General features: G+C 44.9%; 1 protein-coding gene across 2 annotated transcripts in view; it reads right to left on the bottom strand.

The window, feature by feature from the left end:
* The window catches only part of SLC4A5 (solute carrier family 4 member 5), a 102,153-nt gene extending 94,042 nt beyond the window's left edge, over positions 1-8,111 (bottom strand). Inside the window, exons 1-2 of one of the 2 annotated variants that reach the window (XM_012807421.1) lie at positions 8,000-8,111; positions 3,872-3,937 (exon numbers count right to left, since the gene is read on the bottom strand). The gene's annotated coding sequence lies outside the window, so the exon portion shown is untranslated. Of the gene's footprint in view, positions 1-3,871; positions 3,938-7,999 lie in introns of those variants that run through there. The other variant, XM_003793385.1, reaches the window with a different exon arrangement.
* Positions 8,112-9,834: the final 1,723 nt, after the last annotated feature.

Below are 9,834 nucleotides of genomic sequence, written 5' to 3'. Positions count from 1 at the left end.
TACGACAGGGACTAACAAATGCAAACATTATAATCTAATTATTTGGATCTTCAAATTAACCTGAGATAAATGCAACAAATGCAAACATTATAATCAAATTTTTTGTATCCTCAAATTAACTTGAGATAAAAAATTTTAAAAATTGCTGTTTTAAGGAAATAACTTCCAATTTAAACTTTCTGTTAAATGTATTCATTGGTGATCTTTAAAAAGCTCTGTACACATGTATTCTTCCTCCAGCATAATGTGAAGCCTGTAGAGAAGCTGAGTTGTTTTTTTTTTTTTGCAGTTTTCAGCCAGGGCTGGTTTTGAACCCCCCACCTCCAACATATGGGGCTGGCACCTTACTCCTTTGAGCCACAGGTGCTGCCCCTCTATTTTTTTTTTTTTTTTTTTTTGAGACAGAGTCTCAAGCTATCACCCTAGGTAGGTTGCTCAGAGCAGCCTCCAACTCTCAGGCTTAAGCGATTCTTTTGCCTCAGCCTCCCAAGTAGCTGGGACTATAGGCACCCACTACAATGCCCGGCTATTTCTTTTTTTTTTTTGGTTTTTGTTTTCCTTTTTTGTTTGGTGGCCTGGGCTGGTTTCAAACTCGCCAGCTCCAGCGTATGTGGCTGGTGCCCTAGCCGCTGAGCTACAGGTGCCCAGCCAATGGATTACCTTTTCACCATTGAACCACCTCCAAATGGGGTGACCCCACTTCTCCCCAGCCCCAAGCAGGAAAGGCCATGTGACCCAGTCTGGCCAATCTAAGACTTTCCATTCCCAGAAAAGAGATACGTTCAGGAATGATTCCATGTCCAAAGCTTGGCCTATCAGAATTTTTCCCAGGACATTTCTGCTTAATTCATTCAAAGGTACTGCTCAGTTTGCCATTGCTAAGCTGATAAACTTGGGAGTTACCATTTTCCCTGTCATGTGGAAAGAAGCATTCAAGAAAAGTAGAGAAACAGCACCAATAACACTACGACTCCCTGAGACAGTTAATTCTGAACTAGCCGTCTCAGTTGTGTTGAGCTATTAAATTCACCCTATTTGTACTCCCATTTGAGTTAGGTTTCTGATGTTTGCAATGAAGAGTTCCTGACTAATACCACCTACAAATGAAACAGAGTTTTCCAGCATGTTGATAAAATATGTTCTTTAATATTTGAAGTACTGTGGATTCTTAGATTGGAAACCAAATAAAAATAAATACAAAGTGGCAATATATATGAAGATAGAGATGAGAACCCCTCAAGACTATAGAAGTATGGAGATAAAATGTAGCTAATACTCAGGGAGATGCATTTCTCCCAGTGCTGGAGTAGTTGAGACCATCTCCCCATCACCTCCTTGGAGCTGGGTCCCATCTTTACACAACCTGAGAGAAGCTCCCTTCCAGGATTATACAGAAATAGGAGAGGAACCCAGGCTATTCTAGATATCCTCAAAGGAAGCCACCCATCCAAAATTGAGTCAGCCATATGGAAAGCATTTGGCTTAGCTACTGCTCTGACCAGTAGCTAGTCTCCCAACCATAAGAATTCCCAAGCTAGGCCAGGGGCACTGGCTCACACCTGCAGTCCCAACACTCTGGGAGGCTAAAGTGGGTGGATTGCTTGAGCTCAGGAGTTCAAGGCCAGCCTGAGCAAGAGCAGGACCCCATCTCTACTAAAAATAGAAAAACTAGCCAGGTGTTGTGACAGGTGCCTTTAGTCCTAGCTACTTGGGAGGATGAAGCAAAAGGAAACCTGAGCACAAGAGTTGTAGGTTGCTGTGAGCTAGGACACCATAGCACTCTAGCTTGGGGCAACAGAGTTAGACTCTGTCTCAAAAAAAAAAAAAAAAAGTCCAATTTGAATCCTGGCTTCACTATGGCTGGCTCTGTGATCCATAACAAATCACTTAATTTTTAGTCTCCCTTTCTTCATCTTTAAAATGAGGGTGAAAATTATGTGCCTCACTGAATTGTAGTGAGGATTAAATGAGATTATAAGAGCAAAATATCTGACATTGAATTAGTATGAATTATTTAAAATGCTGGAGATAGAAATGCTGTTTCATGGGTTAAGTTGGGAACTCATGAGTTATGAGCCAGCACCCACCCAGCCTCATATGGGTTTCTGACAATCTTTCACTTCTGGGTTCTAAGCCATTCCTGAGCTGTGGCTGAATTCCTATCCACAAGACCTCCCTCCCAAGAACCTTAAAATTAATCCAACTTTTCTCTTCATTTACTTTCAGTTGATCTGAGTTACTCACATCCAAAGAGTAGCACCCAGTGCAACCACTACAATATGTTGTCAAAGGAATTGTGCTAGCACACATCAGCCCCTGGCATGCAGCAAAAGAAAGAACTTGTAACAGCAGCTTTTCCTGCCATCAGTCCCTCCACTGCCCAACTAGCTCAGCATTACTCTCCCGTCCATCTCTAGATCCCAGATGACCTTGGCGTTGAGCATGGCTTTATGGTGAGGGATCATGCCAAATTCACTTCTGGCCTGAATCAAAGGCTCCTTTCCATTTCACTACCCTACTACCAGCCTGGAATCACATTTGGGATCCCTGAGAATATCCAAAACCCACTGACAAAATCAATACTCCAAGCCTGGAAGACTAAGACAAGAGTGTCACTCTGGCAAACATACTCAGGGCTCCCTGCCCAGGCATCCTTCGTGTCCAGTGCAGCAAGGAAATAGCAATACACCCAGCCTTAAAGATGTACAGTACATTTTAGTCACCATCCAGCATTTAGCCATCCACCTCCTCCCCATCCACAAGGGTCATCAATCCAATCCAACAAATCCTCATTGAGTGTACACTTTGTTCCAGATATTGGCATGGGACACTGGCAATGGAACAAAACAGTTTAATTAATAGAGAAGAAGAGCAAAGTATATAAAACAGTCCTAAGATTAGACATCCATGTCGCTGGAAGAAAAAAGAACTAGAAAAAAGGTTGTGCCACATGCATTGATGCACTTTTGGGGAGCCTTTCCTCCCACAGGGTCTTTTAAACCTTTTGACCTTGATACCTAAGAACTCTAGACCAGCCAACATGGTGTCTGATGAGCCCCTCTGATAGCTCAAAATATTTTAGAAAAGGACTTCCCCAAGGGCTTATGTGGGATTATTTTGTGAACTGAATCGACAAGAATGACACAGGGTCATGCTGGGCTTTAGAAAGCTGAGCTAGAAACCAGAGAAAGGCCACCCTCCCAATCAGTGGCTTGTCCATTGCCTCAGGGCCCTGCAGACTGAAACACACATGCATGCCCCAGGAGAGAAAGGACAGAGCAAACAACAGTATATCCCTAAGCAAACTAGCAGTAACAAAACCAGGTACTGTCTCCAAAATTTAAAAACAAAAATGTATAACAAAATGAGGTGAATTGTTACTCGGTTTCTAGCCCAAGATGTTACATTAACACATGGAATTTATTTTCCCATGGTTTTCTGGGGAAAGAAGCAAATCTCAGGGTTTTATTTACTCCATAAATATGTTAGCCAGTCTCACAAGTTGGACAAAGACAACAAAAAGTTATGTGCCTAGAAGAGGAAGATTCTTGGTTCCACCAGCTGAGGACAAGATAGAACTATCTCTCCACAGTGTTAGGCAGTACACTGTAATTTCTGTTAATTTGGAGTGAGATTTTCCAACCAAAACCAATGAACAGAAGGCACTATGGTGATAGAAAGAGTATAATCTTTAAAGGAAAGGCAAATATCCAATGTTCATTTGGAGGATTCACCCAGATATCCTGGTATTCTCCTTTGCAGTGTGAGAGAAGCTCACACTTAAATACTGTGTGCTCATACTATGAAGCACATTTTCCCATATCTGCATAGCTCTGTCTACTCTCTCTGAAGCTTCAAGCTGCAAACTTACCTTTGTGTTCTTAGCACTGGAAACCAGGATCCAAATCCCAGGGAGGCCAGAGCCACCTGCTCTGCTCTTGTTGGGTGGCAAGAAGGGCTCTCTGTGGTTTCCAGGCTGAATAGTATTTGGGGCATTGGAGATTGACTTCTGGGGCTCAGTGGCGGCTAGCCATGTGACTAAGGTGGGGGGAGGGACGCTCCTGCAGGGTCAGGGATGGATGCCTGGTTGACTGACAGACTAGGGTAGAGCAGGGTCTGAATAGAGCTGGCCATGATCATAGATGGATGTCTTTGTTCTAAATTTCTCCTGGGATTTAACTTGGTGATCTTTTTATGTCAGTGATGTGTTCCAGTCTTTTTTTTTTTTTTTTTTTTTGAGACAGAGCCTCAAGCTGTCCCCCTGGGTAGAGTGCCATGGCCTCACAGCTCACAGCAACCTCCAACTCCTGGGCTTAAGCGAGTCTCCTGCCTCAGCCTCCCAAGTAGCTGGGACCACAGGCGCCCGCCACAACGCCCGGCTATTTTTTAGTTGCAGCCATTATTGTTGTTTGGCAGGTCCAGGCTGGATTCGAACCCACCACCTTAGGTGTATGTGGCTGGCGCCCTAGCCCACCAAGCCATGTTCCAGTCTTCATTTCGAAATGTTGCTTTATCTGCCTGCATGGTTTTTATTTCAAATCTCTTTTGTAGTCTACCTTGGAAAGATGTTAAAGCAGGAAGAGACCTCACAGAATTCAGCCCTACTGCAAGGCAAGGTTGCCCATTTTAAACAGAGAAAAACTGAGATGCAGAGCAGGGCAGTGACTTTTCCAGGAGCCCACAGTGATCTGGCTCTGTTTTTAAATACTAGGGTGACTCCACTTGGTTCAGAGTTGCAGCTCACTTGAATGTCTCCAAGTTTTGGGTTGTTAGAACTTTGAGGACCACTGAGATGCCTGCAAAGGATCTTATTGCATTGCGGGTACCTAAAAGTACCAGATTATAACATAGCTTTGAAATTGTTCTGGTCTATGCTGTGGTCAGTGAATTTGTATAAACAAATATACTTATTTTTAGGTATCTCTACTTCTATCTTAATAAAATTCTCCAAGATGATCATTTTGGCGGGGGTGGATAAAGTGACACCAAAACTGGAGACATTTTTTATCTCAAGACCTTGAAGACCTCTCTAGACTAGAGCTGTCTGGGTAACCTCCTAGTCCACACTTGCCTCTCCACCCAGAGAGGAATGGCTGTGGACTGCCTGCTGACAAAAGGGAAGATATGGTGGTAATAATGGAGGAAATGAGAGAGGTGAAGAGGTTGGTTGTAGAAGTAGCAGTATGATAGTGAAGGTATAGATGGAAGTGGCAAGGTGTAGACAGAGGTGGTGAGGTATCGGTGGAAGTGTGAGGTATAGATGGAGGTGTGAGATGTAGATGGCGGTGTGGGATGTGAGGTACAGATGGGGTGTGAGGTGTGGATGGAGATGTGAGGTGTGGACAGGGTGTGAGGTACAGATGAGGTATGAGGTGTGGATGGAGGTGTGAGGTGTGTATGGGGTTTGAGGTGTGGATGTAGTGTGAAGTGTAGATGGGGTGTGAGGTGTGGATAGGGTGTGATATATATGGGATGTGAGGTGTATATGGGGTATGAAGTATAGATGGGGTGTGAGGTATGTATGGGGTATGAAGTATAGATAGGGTGTGAGATATAGATGGCCTGTGAGGTGTAGATGGGGTGTGAGGTGTGGATAGGGTGTGAAGGTGCATAGGGTGTGATGTGTATGGAGTGTGAGGTATATATGAGGTGTGAAGTGTGGATAGAGTGTGAGGTGTGAATGGGGTGTGAAGTATAGATGGGGTGTGAGATGTGTATGGGGTGTGAAGTGTGGATGGGGTATGAGGAGTGGATAGGATGTGAGGTATAGATAGGGTGTGTGATGTGTTTGGGGTGTGAGATGTGGATGGGGTGCGAGGTGTGGATGAGGCAGGAGGTGTGGAGGGGAATGAGGAGTAGTTGTAGGATTAAAGTGTAGATGGATGATGTGATGTCAATGATAGCAGTGAAGGAGTTAGCAATCTTCCTGAATGATGGAGTAGGAGACTCCTATTATTACTATTATGCTGATAACTACACATGAATGTGAGCTGCTGTGACTACATGGGTCCATGGTAAAACATCATTAAGAATCTGGAGAATCTTATTCTATCCCCAGAGCTATGTTCCCCCCAAGGAAATCACTTTGGCTCCTGGGTTCTCACAGGGTTCTTGAAGAAGAGTTTGTACTTGTTATGTTTGTACTTGTTAATTAGGAAGCCCAATTATACATTCCAAATAACATTTCTTAATCAGCTTTAGCTGTTATACATTGATTTTAAATTCTAGCTGCTTCTCTGATTCCAAGCACAGAGGGAACTTAAAGATTGTAAACAACTATCACCTTCAAAGTCCAGTACTGAAAAATTAATGGAAGTGGATTAATCTCAATCATCTCATAAGTTTTTTTCAAGCTCTAATATCCTGTAATTCTCTGAGTCTAAGTTGTCTTGTCTGTGGACAAGAACAAACATATATATTGATGGAGCTGGGTTAGCTGTTGAGATTCTTAACGGACAACTGCATTCTTTGCTGCTTTTCAGCCTGCTGAAGACCTCTGATCTTCACACATCTTCCTCCTCCCCCCATACCAGCCTCTCGTGGCTTCATTTACTTCACTTCTGTTCTGGACCTCATGATGAATCCCTTCCTCTCTTCCCTCACTGATACTCATAACCTCTTACTCATGCTCTGCCAATCTCTTGGTCTAAATCAGCCCACCCATTGACCTTCTTCTCTTGCCCTAAGTTCCCTTTCATCTCGGAAAAGAGCCTGTCTTCAGTGGGAGAGAACAAAGTCAATATACAGAGTGGCAGAAGTGTGGTGGTGGAAGGGGTGGTTAGGCCAGGGTTTAGTATTATGGGCCAAAAATGTTGAGGGAAGATCTGGCCAGCCCTTTTCTCTCTTCTCACTGCCCTCTAGCCTTCCATGTTACAGCCAAGGATGTGGCAAGCCAGCCACCACCTGGCTTTGGCCATAGGGTAAATGCTTAGGGGTTGCTTTCAACCCTTCCTTGCCACCAGAGTGGGAACAAAGGAGACTTATGCACTGGATTAGGTAAACGGGTAAGTGTTGGCCCCTCCTCATCCAGAGGCATCACTCCCCCACACACCACAGACATTTGGCAATGTTTGGAGACATTTCTAGTTATGCAGAGGGGAGGATCACTCCTGGAGGAAAGGTACTTCTGGCTTCTAGTGATGCTGCTAATGTCCTATCAAGACAGCCCTGACAACAGAGTATCATCTGGTCCCACTGTCAGTGGTGCCATAGTGAAGGAATCCTGGGTTAGATTGTTCAGGCCCCCCTGGTTGCCGGCTCTAAGCCAGGCAAAAGCAGAACTCGACATGGGCCCACCTCCTCACCAGGGATCTACCAGGAGGAGGACCCAAAGATTCTGGTACAGTTGTCTCTCTATGTCTGCAGGTTCCATATCCAGGGATCCAACCAACAATAGGTCAAAAATATTCCAAAAAAAAAAACTGAAACTACAACAATAAAAAATAATACAAGTACAAAAATTAGAGTATAACAACTATTTACATAGTATTTACATATATTAGGTATTATAAGTAATCTGGAGATGATTCAAAGTATATAGAAGGATTTACATGGGTTATATGCAAATACTATTCCACTTTATGTAAAAGATTTGAGCATCCTCAAATTTTAGTGTCCCCATGGGGATCCTGGAACCAGTCCCATGGTAGATACAGAGGGACAACTATAATTTGCAGCATTTGACTTCTGTGCCTTCATTTTCCTCGTCCAGATACCTGGCAGACAAGGGTGGCTGCTCACAGAGACAGGTGCCTTTCCCTCTGCTGGCTCAATTCCATCTGAACCCCCGCTGGATTTAACATCCAGACAGGGTTTAGGCAGGTTTGCTATAGCACCTGGGCATGGGGACAAAGTTCCAGATAGTGAGAAGCTTCCTACCCTGGAGAGACCTACAAGGCTTAGGCCCTTGTTAGTGGGACTAAGGGTGAATTGGGGGCCCTCGCATGTTTAACCTAAAATTTTTACCACGAGAAGTTCCCACAAGCTGGGCAAGCCTCACTCCAGTGTGTGCAATTTTTGGCTTCCAAATTGTTTGTGCCAAGCTTTGGCAGGTGGTACAATACTGGCTGCCCTAGATTCTTGTCTGCTTTAGCTGCTTTTGAACCATATCCAGGGTTGAGAAAGGAACATAATGTGATGGTGTCAGAACTCTGTGGAGAGGTGAAGAAAGATGAGAGATATCTTAAAGGAACTGAGAAACCATAGAGGCTGTGCCCAGGTTTTGCTGTGGATGGGTCCTCTCCCTTCACCATCTCCACCTACTTCCCAATTGCTGCTGTGGTCTGTGGCCTTGGCTCCCTCTGCACTGGCCACAATGCATGTCTTGCTGTTCCTCTAACACCTCAAGTTCATTTCCACCTCAGGACCACTCACTGTTTCCCCATACTTCAGCATGACTTGCTCCTTCAACCCTCCGGTCAAATGCCATCTCCCCAAGAACACTTTCTCTGGCCAGTCCATCTAAAATGCCCCTCTCTTGTTCTTAACTCTGCTTTACTCACCTAAATGGCTTTTCTAGCCCAAACTATATTGTGTGTTTGCTTATTTATTGTCTGTTTATCTAATATGGCAGGGACTTTGTCTTGTTTGCTGATGTATCTTTGATACCTAGAATAGAGCCTGGCTCATAAATGATTAGGTTCAAATCCTGGCTCCACTACCTGTGGGAAAGTGAGCAAGTTATTTTTTTTTTCTACTTCAATTTCCTTAACTGCAAAAATGGGAATATTAATCACATCTGCCTCAAAGGATGTTACCTGAATCAATGTATATGGAATTTTAGGTTGATGCCTGGCCCAAGGGGAATAATTAGTATTAACTACTAATAGTGCTGCAATTATTACACCCCCAGGAAGCTCACAGCACGTCTGTCCTGCGCATGGCCCGGGGGTGAGCGGTATTGGAGCGGAGCGGGCTTTGGTGCTCCCCCGGAACCACATGCCATTCTCCCATCTCTCTGCTCTCTGCTGCCCTCTAGAGGTCTGCCGTGGAGCAGGCAGCCAGTCAGCCAGCGGGAGGGACGCCCGCAGAAGATGTATCTCCCGCAGGGAAGAATGAGATTTTGCTGGATGACATCCCTCTACCTAAGCGGGCCAGACCCCCAAGGAGGCAACCAGGGCCCTTGGCAAAATTACAGTGGAGACATCATTTGACAAAGGCAAATGGAAATCGTTGAGGCTGTGGAGGAAGTGTGGACACCTGGAAACTCGTTCCCAGACAGGTCCCAAAAGGAGGCAGAGCAGGCTGCTCTGTCTTGCCCCGACCCCAGGCTGTGTTCGCTGGGCCAGGGGACAGTTGCTATGGTTCCTCGGGTAACCTGAGCCACCCAGGAGAACCGCTTTCACTCTGCGCCTGGCCCTGCGTCAGAGCGCAAGTCGCAGGGTGGGCAAGCGATCTTCATATTGTCAGCCTAAAATGAGAGGCTGTGGAAAGACATTCCTCCGGAGGCGTCTAGGGGGTAATTCATTAAGGAGAACCTGAGGACACCAACACTGCGCAAAAGATATAATGGAAGAAAAGAGTTCATCTTCAACAGTAACAAAAACTCTGAAACATCTAGAAATAAATTTGCCTAGAAATGCATGGCTCAGATGAGGTGATTTGGTAAAACTTTGCGATGAAACATATAATAGGCATCACCCCATAGTCTGGGAAAACTGAATAGGGCAAATAAGGCAAGTGTTCAGAAATGTATACACATTTCTTTAAAAATCCCAAGGGCAGGCTCGGCGCCTATAGCTCAACTGGCTAAGGCGCCAGCCACGTACACCTAAGGTGGCGGCTTCGAATCCCCAGCCCGGACCCGCCAAACAACAATGACGGCTGCAACCAAAA

Source organism: Otolemur garnettii, unplaced genomic scaffold (assembly GCF_000181295.1).
Source record: "Otolemur garnettii isolate 467f Iridium unplaced genomic scaffold, OtoGar3 scaffold00068, whole genome shotgun sequence".
Lineage (NCBI taxonomy): Eukaryota > Metazoa > Chordata > Mammalia > Primates > Galagidae > Otolemur > Otolemur garnettii.
The sequence above is the reverse complement of the archived record's forward strand: the minus strand, read 5'-3'. Positions and strand labels throughout refer to the sequence as shown.